The sequence below is a fragment of the Nicotiana attenuata genome, unplaced genomic scaffold (assembly GCF_001879085.1).
Source record: "Nicotiana attenuata strain UT unplaced genomic scaffold, NIATTr2, whole genome shotgun sequence".
Taxonomy (NCBI): domain Eukaryota; kingdom Viridiplantae; phylum Streptophyta; class Magnoliopsida; order Solanales; family Solanaceae; genus Nicotiana; species Nicotiana attenuata.
In genome coordinates this window covers 720,161-730,219 of record NW_017670399.1, presented here as the reverse complement: position 1 = coordinate 730,219, position 10,059 = coordinate 720,161, and positions in this window count along the sequence as shown.

The following is a 10,059-nucleotide window of genomic DNA, read 5'->3' as shown; positions in this document are numbered from 1 at the left end:
TTGGACCCCACTCACTTACCTGAACGCGGCCGCAAAATCCTACGGTGGACCGCGTTCTTATACCTGATGAAGAGTCGTTGCAAAGACTGGACCGCTGAGTGCGAAAAAAACAGAGCGGCCGCGAAAGGGTAACGCGGACCGCGAAATTTCAACCGCGGACGCGAATACAACTTTAGAGAGTTGCTATTTAGGACTTTTCAAGTCCGCATTCGCTGACTATTTACGCCCCCGCAAAAGGCACCCGCTGACCGCCAACGCGGTCAGCATAATTCTCATACTTAGACAAAATTTTCCAGCAACAGTCCTGCACTGCACAAACAATTCCTACACAAACTTCACAACCAGTTAGTCCAAAACAAAGCCTAAACTAAGAAGAAAATCAAAAAGAAAGAAAAACACATGGCTTGCCTCCCAAGAAGCGCCTGATTTAAAGTCGCGGCACGACGCATGTTACCATTAATCACTTGAAATGGATCATTGCCACCATGTGCTATCATCAAACTTGCCAAGATAGTGATGCACTCGGTGCCCATTAACTCGAAAGATTTAACCATTTTTGTTTTTCAAATCAAGAGCACCAAACGGAGTTACATGCACCACCTCAAAAGGGCCACTCTATTTTGACTTGAGCTTTCCCGGAAACAGTCGTAACCGAGAGTTGAATAGAAGAACCAAGTCTCCCTCCTTGAATTCCTTGTTCCAGGTATATTTGTCATGTAAGTACTTCATCTTGTCCTTATACAAGGACGGGCTGGAATAGGAATGAAACCTAAACTCATCAAGTTCATTTAGTTGCTCCACCCGGAGATCTGCAGCTACATCCCATTCAAGGTTTAACTTCTTCAGTGCCCACATGGCCTTATGCTCTAATTCGACCGGAAGGTGGCATGCTTTCCCAAATACCAACCGGTACGGAGACATACCAATCAGAGTCTTGTAAGTAGTTCTGTAGGCCCACAAAGCACCATCAAGTTTCCTTGACCAATCAGTCCGGTTTGCATTGACAGTCTTAGAAAGAATACTCTTGATCTCCCTGTTGGAGACCTCAACTTGTCCACTAGCCTGGGGATGATAAGGGGTTGACACCTTATGATTGACACCATACTTGGAAAGTAAAGTATCGAAGGCCNTCTTAGTGTCATTACTCTTCTTCTCAACTCCCTGGTCCTCAAAGTACATGGTGAGGAAATTGGGGTAAGGGTATGATCTTTCGTCCTTCCCAACTTCCTTTGTGATGTTGTAATGCATGAGGTTCCCCATATTGATGGGATACCCCGCCATGATAGAAGCTATCAAGATGCACCGGGTGAGAGGAAGGACATTGTCATGCTGACACGGATCCAGCCGGCTGCAAACAAAGGTGGACCACCCTTTGGCTTCAAAATTGAGGGTGTTTCTGGCTATTGGGAACTCTGATGTGAGCCATGCCGGTGTCGTCCCGGGAGCTAATATTTTGTCACCCATGGCTGGGCTGCCTCACTAAGTTCTAACTTTTCCAAATATTGCACAGCTTCCACATTCTCGAAACGGCATACTCATTTGATGTCCGACCATCAAATCGGATCCTCAAACTCTGGACCTTTTGTCACCATGGTGCCCTTTTTGATGTGGGCCACGTTTGCGTAGAATTCTTTGACAAGAAATTCATTAGTATCCAGAACCTTGCTAGTGAACCATTTCCAACATACGCTCTCATCAAATTGCCTTTTGACATTTGGATTGTGGGGAAGGAGGTCTCGCTCAATGAATTGCCTCTCTAAGGTGAGTGACCTTTGGGGCCACCATTCTCGGAATTTCTGGTAGGCTAACTCACTGACAAATCTGTGTTGCCACACCTCCAGGTTTCTTGATCTTTCCAAACCTCCAACAGTAGAATCACCCCCTCGCCCATCGTCCGGGACCTCGGCATCCTCAACATCAATAGGGGCAGGGGCAACTGGTGAGGCCGGAGTTGCAGCAGGTGGGGAAGATGATCCCGACACCTCACTATCTCCCTCTGAGTCATCAGACGACTCAGTAGAGTAGGTGGGTACATCCACCAATCGGAATTTCTCCGGGAAATCTAGGACATGAGTAGGAACAGAGTCCCCTTCCGAAGCTTCTCGGGAAGGGACATACTCACTCGTATCGGGGTGATCCGCTGCTCTATCCGTAGCTTTGATGGCTGCTATCATCTTCCCTATAGACTTCTGGACCGCTAGTGGTACCTTGGTTTTTCCTTTTCCTCCCTTTCCCCTGCCTCGGGAAGATTCTGCCCTCCCTTTAGCTTTATCGCTTCCACCTCGTAATCGAACCATTGTCTGCAGCTGACAAGCAAAGAAAAACAGTTAGAACATAGTTTCAAGCATGTTATAACATTGCAATTAAAATGCAGAAATGCATCCTAGAACCAGGCACCGCGGACCGCAAAAAAGTGACCGCGGCCGCGAAGTGCTCATTGCGGACAGTGAAGAAGTGATCGCGGCCGCGAAGAGAGTAGGATAACACTACTACTCTGTAAACATTGATCACCTTGGACCGCGAAAAAGCAGACGCGGCCGCGAAAGATCAACCGCGGACCGCGAAAAAGTAGACGCGGCCGCAAAATCTGTTATCAAACTTTTCTGTGGTTTAAGAACACGGGCCACGAAACCTTGGCCGCGGCCGCGATGAACCAAACGCGGGCCGCAAAAAAGCAACCGCGCATCGCGAACTTACACATACAGTTATCAAAAATTAGGGATCGCAGACCGTGAAAAAGTGGACCGCGGTCCGCAAAACTGAAAACAAACACGGGTACTGAGGAACATTTCTAACCTAGGGTTTTCACTAAGTGCAAAAATATGTGCATTTACAAGCATAGTTAATAACCCTATCCCCATTAAGCATGTAAAAATTTCCCACATGAATTTTAGGCATCAATTTGAGAGTATGGCAAGTATTAAAACCCCAACTAAAAAGAAAGAATTAAAACTAAGAGAGAAGAAAAACAAAAATATAAAAGTAATGCGAAGATTTGAGCATACCAGTTGTGGAATTGAGAGAAAATCGAACTCTTGATTAGTGAAGTGAGATTTAGGATTACTCAGAGGAAGATGAACAGTACTATTGGCCAGTGGGGAATCAAGGTTCGAAAAGGGTAAAAGGCCTAAAGACCTCCTATTTATATTTAATAGTTGCAGACCCCACTCACTTACCTAAACGCGGCCGCGAAATCCTACCGCGGACCACGTTCTTATACCTGATGAAGAGCTGTTGCAAAGACTGGACAGCTGAGAGTAAAAAAAATAGTGTGACCGCGAAAGAGTAGCGCGGACCGCGAAATTTCAACCGGGGACGTGAATACAACTTCAGAGAGTTGCTATTCTGGACTTTTCAAGTCTGTGTCCGTTGACCATTTACGCCCCCGTGAAAAGCACCCGCTGACCGCAAAATTTTGAGCGCGGTCAGCGTAATTCTCACACTTAGGCAAAATTTTCCAGCAAGAGTCCTGCACTGCACAAACAATTCCTACACAAACTTCACAACCAGTTAGTCCAAAACAAAGCCTAAACTAAGAAGAAAATCAAAAAGAAAGAAAAACACATGGGTTGCCTACCAAGAAGCGCGTGATTTAACGTCACGGCACGATGCATGTTACCATCATTCACTTGAAATGGATCATTGCCACCACGTGGCTATCATCAAACTTGCCAAGATAGTGCTTCACTCGGTGCCCATTAACTCAGAAGATTTCACCATTTTTGTTTTTCAAATCAAAAGCACCAAACGGAGTTACATGCACCGCTTCAAAAGGCCACTCCATTTTGACTTGAGCTTTCCCGAAAACAGTCGTAACCGAGAGTTGAATAGAAAGACCAAATCACCCTCCTTGAATTCCTTGTTCCGGGCATATTTGTCATGTAAGTACTTCATCTTGTCCTTATACAAGGACGAGCTAGAATAGGCATGAAACCTAAACTCATGAAGTTCATTTAGTTGCTCTACCGGATATTTGCAACTACATCGCATTCAAGGTTTAACTTTTTCAGCGCCCACATGGCCTTATGCTCTAATTCAACCGGAAGGTGGCATACTTTCCCAAATACCAACCGGTACAGAGACATACCAATTGAAGTCTTGTACGCAGTTCTGTAAGCCCACAAAGCATCATCAAGTTTCCTTGACCAATCAGTCCGGTTTGCATTAATTAACAGTCTTAGAAAGAATACTCTTGATCTCCCTGTTGGAGACCTCAACTTGTCCACTAGCCTGGGGATGATAAGGGGTTGACACCTTATGATTGACACCATACTTGGAAAGTAAAGTATCGAAGGCCTTGTTGTAAAGTGAGACCCCCCCATCACTGATGATCTCCCTAGGAGTGCCAAACCTTGTGAAAATATTTTTCTTCAAGAAAGCCACCACACTCCATGCCTCACTGTTGGGCAAAGCCACAGCTTCAACCCACTTGGAAACATAATCAACAGCAACCAGAATGTAAGTGTTACTACATGAACTCACAAATGGTCCCGTGAAGTCAATGCCCGACATATCAAAAATATCAATCTCAAGAATAGTAGTGAGAGGCATTTCATCTTTCTTGGAAATTCCACCCGCTCTCTGACACTCATCATATCACTTCACAAGCTCACTAGCATCTTTATACAAGGTAGGCCAATAAAATCCACAGCTGAGCACCTTTGAAGCAGTTCTCGCCCCACCATGATGACCACCGTAGGGTGAGGAATGGCAAGCATAAAAAATACTCCTTTGCTCCTCTTCCGGAACACATCTCCAGATCACACCATCATTACAAATCTTGAAAAGATAAGGCTCATCCCAGTAATAATCCAAGCTATCCCATTTAAGCTTCTTCCTTTGGTTAGTAGAGAGCTCACACGGGACAATGCCGGTCACAAGAAAGTTAGCCACATCGGCGAACCAAGGCATACTATTCAAAGACACGGAGAGGAGTTGTTCATCCAGAAACGAATCATTAATTTCGAGGCCATCATGGGGCCTCCCCTCCTCTTCCAAGCGGGACAAGTGGTCCTCCACTTGGTTTTCACACCCTTTTCGATCAATAATTTCAAGGTCAAACTCTTGAAGAAGTAGAACCCAACTCATCAACCTAGCCTTAGAGTCCTTTTTGTCTTTAAGTAACGGAGTGCCGCGTAATCAGTGTGCACAATCACTTTGGACCCATGAGATATGGCTTGAACTTTTCCATAGCAAAGACAATGGCTAGTAACTCTTCTCGGTCACAGTATAATTGACTTGGGCATCATTCATCATTTTTCTTGCATAATAGACTGGATGAAATATCTTGTCGATCCTTTGCCCCAAAACCGCTCCTACCACCATGTCACTAGCATCGCACATGAGCTCAAATGGTAAGCTCCAATTGGGTGCGGTGATGATAGGAGTGGTAGTCAATCTATACTTGAGAAGCTCAAAATCGTTCATGCAATCACCATTAAACACAAACCTTGCATCCTTTCCCAACAACTTGCACAAGGGATTCACCACTTTTGAGAAGTCTTTGATGAACCCCCGGTAAACCACGCATGCCCAAGAAAGCTCCTAACTCCATTGACGGAAGTAGGAGGAGGGAGTTTTGAAATCACTTCAATCTTCGCTTTGTCCACTTCAATACCGTTGAGATCTTATGGCCGAGGACAATGCCTCCTCAACCATAAAGTGGCACTTCTCCCAATTAAGTACTAAGTTGGTCTCTTCACATCGGGCCAACACTTTGTCAAGATTACCCAAACATTCTTCAAAGGAGTCACCCACAACACTAAAATCATCCATGAACAATTCAAGTAAGTCCTCCACCATGTCCGTAAATATATCCATCATACACCGCTGAAAGGTGGCCGGTGCATTACACAACCCAAATGGCATCTGTGAGAATGCAAAGGTTCCATACGGACATGTGAAGGTGGTTTTCTCTTGGTCCTACGGTGCAATCAAAATCTAGTTGTAACCTGAGTACCCATCCAAAAAGCAATAGTAGGCACGCCCGGCAAGTCTATCCAACATTTGGTCAAGAAAGGGCAATGGAAAATGATCTTTGCGGGTCACTTTGTTCAGCTTTCGGTAATCCATGCATACCCTCCATCCTGTGACAGTCCTGGTAGGGATCAACTCATTTTGATCATTTGTGACCACCGGCATACCCCCTCTTCTTCGGTACACATTGTACCAATGAAGTCCATGAACTATCCGAAATGGGGTACACAACCCCTGCATCGAGCCACTTGATAATCTCCTTCTTGAAAACCTCCTGCATGGCCTCATTCAACCTCCTTTGATGTTCCACGGAGGGTTTGGCATCATCCTCAGGTATAATTTTGTGCATGCAAAAGGCGGGGCTTATCCCCCGAATATCAGCTAAAGTCCATCCAATTGCCTTCTTCCTTCTTTGGAGCGCCGCAAGGGTGGCATCTACTTGCACGTTAGTTAAGCACGAAGAAAGAATAACCGGTAAAGTTGAACAAGGGCACAAGAATTCATACCTGAGGTGGGAAGGAAAAGGCTTTAATTCCAATAGGGGAGGCTCCTCGATTGAGGGCTTTGTTGGTGGAGTCTTTCGGTTCTCAAGATCCAAGGAAAGTTTTCAGGGCTCATATGTGTAAGAACCCATTCCTTGCAAAGCATTGACATATTCCACCAAGCCTTCATCCTCCGCCACATCATGGTTCAGCAACACAGCTTCCAAAGGGTCCTCCACATTTATCACATAACTAGTGTCTTCAACAATCACCTTGGTCACAAGATCCACAAATGAACATACTTCATTGCTATTGGGCTGCCTCGTTAATTTGCAGACATGGAACACAACTTTTTTATCACCCACCCGGAAGGTGAGCTCCCCTGCTTCCACATCAACTAAAACCTTCCCTGTAGCTAGGGAAGTTCTCCCCAATATGATCGGCCCCTCATAGTCAACCTCGCAGTCAAGAATCATAAAATCCGCAGGAAGTATGAACTTGTCGACCCTCACTAACACATCATCAATTATCCCCAATGGCCTTTTAATTCTAATATACTCCATTTGCAACCTCATGGATGTGGGCCTTGGCTGCCCAATCCCCAATGTCTTAAACACAGAATATGGCATCAAGTTAATACTTGACCCAAGTCGCACAAAGCTTTGGCGAAATCGGCACTACCAATAGTGCACGGGATTGTAAAAGCACCAGGGCCTCTAGCTTTGGGGCCATGGAATGTACAATGGCACTCACTTGGTGCGTCATCTTGATCGTTTCACAATTCATGGATCTCTTCTTTGTTACCAAGTCCTTCATAAACTTGGCATATCCTAGTATTTGTTCTAGAGCCTCCACCAAAGGTACATTTATCGAAAAACTCTTCATCATATCAATAAATTTCTTGAACTGGTTCTCACTGTTCTGTTTTGGGAGCCTCTGAGGGTATGGTGGAGGAGGCCTTGGCAAAGGAGCCTTGGCCTTGGGCATTACCGTTTCTGGTATGTCTATCACGTGTTCCCCTAGACGGGTTCACATCATTTTGTGTTTCCTACACGTTGTCATCAATGTCAATTCTCACTTCTTAATTCACAATATCATCACTCACTTGCACATCATTGCTTTGCTCATCATTCTCTTGCACCAACACATCATCACTCACAACCTTTCTTGCATTAGAGGTATTATCAACACCACCTCTACTACTCCTTTTAGTCACCGCCATAGCATGGCCCGTATTGTTCCCTCCCTTCGGGTTTACTACCGTGTCACTAGATAGTGCCCCCTTAGGGCGAGTGTTCAAAGCTTGCAAAATCTGGCCAAGTTGGACCTCCAAGTTGCGTATAGAAGTATTTTGGGATGCCAACTGGGCATCGGAGTCGGTGTTTTTCTTCATCATTTGCTCAAACATTGACTCAATCCTTCCCATCTCATTGTTTGACGAGCTAGGACCTTGAGACGAAAATGGAGGCGGGTTGTTTAGTTGTTGATACATCGGAGGCCTTTGAAAGCCCGACCCCCGATTCCCCTGATTATCGTTATTCCAACCCCCTTGGTTGTTGTTGCCTCCCTAATTGCTATTGTTAATGCCACCCCAGTTGCCCTGGTTACCCTGGTTCCCCCAATTCTGATTGTTGTTCCCCCAGTTGCTTTGGTTGTTGTTGTTCCCATTGTTCCAATTTCCTTGTTGGTTTTGATTCCCCCAATTTCTTTGGGATCTCCACTGTTGTTGTTGATTCGGAGCATTGCCCCGTTGTCCTTGGTAGTTGTTCACATACTAAACCTCTTCACTTTGATCATGATACACATCATCTTGGTTGTAACTACTACCACCTTGCTCAAATTGATCCGGATTTCCTTGACTTTGTTGACCTCTTTGCCGCCTCTTGTTGACCATCATATTTACCCCTTCCATGGCATTCACTTGTCTTGGCACTTGAACTTGTTGCAATTGAGCTTTGACTAACTGGTTCATTGTTGTAGTTAACTCTGCAATTGCTTGGCTATGGTCATGGAGCTCTTTGTGTAGGTGAATAACATTGGGATCACCTTGTGGCACATTAGCTCAACTTTGCCACGCTGAGGAAGTATCCGCCATCAAATCAAGTATATCACACGCCTCGGCATAAGGTGTGTTCATAAAGTTTCCCCCTGCTAGCTGGTTAACTACACACTGGTTGGTAGTGTTGATACCATGGTAGAATGTTTGCTGGATCATGGCTTCGGTCATGTCATTGTTCGGACATTCTTTAACCATCGGTCGATACCTTTCCCAAATTTCATGAAGCGGTTCATTTGGCTCTTGTTTAAAGGCAAGGATCTCATCTCTCAGCGTCGCCATATGCCCCGGCGAGAAGAACTTTGCTATGAATTTTTCGGCCAACTCATCCCAAGTAGTGATGGAATGGTTGGGCAACCTCTCAAGCCAATCCAAAGCCTTCCCCCTTAGAGAGAATAGGAATAGCCTTAATCTCAACGCATCCTCAGAAGCATTTGTTTGCTTGCTCCCCCAGCATGTATCAACAAAACTCTTGAGATGCTTATAGGCATTTTGGTGTGGAGCTCTGGTGAAGAAAACCCATCTGTTCCAAGAGTGTAAGCATAACGTTGGTTATTTCGAAGTTGCTCGCCCTAATCCGGAGCAGGACTATTGCACTTGCGTATCCTTCATTAGGCAACGTCCGGTGTGCTGCCCTTGCTGGAGGTGGGGGAGGGTTTGGAATATTGTCATGATGTAGTCGGCCTCTCCTTTGTGCTTGTGGTTCGGGTTGAATCTCAACCACATTATCATCATATACCTCCTCCCCCAAAGGAAAATTTCGGGGAGCATCATTGTTAAGATCCATATTGTACCTAAGAGCAATTCACAAACAAATTAGAAAATCGGAAGGAAAGAAAAACAAGACACGCAAATAATTAGATAGATAGCTAAAATCGTCTAACTCCCCGGCAACGGCACCAAAAAGTGATCGGATCCAAGCCTGTACCACTATCGAGTGGAAAGGATGGTCGATGCAGTTTTACCCAACAAATGTCGGGATCGATTTCCATAGGGAGTTAATCGATTTGGATTTAGGTATCTAACTAATCTAGATGTGCGTGTTGTTCAAAATCGCACCTCCAAACATGGTCATGACTGATTATACTATACTTCTAATGCTATACTATAATATGCTAGAATAAGCTAAGTACACTATTTTTGTTGGTTGCTTTCAAGGATTAAAAGGGACTAAGGCAGTGACTTCCGCCTAGGTGGATATCTAACGGGTATCGAGAATTCAGGGCAAACTTGTTATGATTGGGGCCGTGATATAACCATCACACATGAGTGCTCATTCTATACCTCTTGGTAGTTTGAGTGACTTAGCCCGATTTGACTTTCTCAAGTCCAAATGGGTGTTCATGCATAACAAATGATATTAGCTCAAGTCGGGTATTACTATCTCTAGGTTTAACCATTTAATTGGGGCTATCAATCTCTTGAATGCACCCCAATTCCTTGTTAGACTTAGTCCCTCTTTCTCAAGAAGAGTCTAAGTCATCAACGCGTGAATCAGTATTTGCAACCACCAATTCTACAATTAAATCATGAATTAAGCTAAAT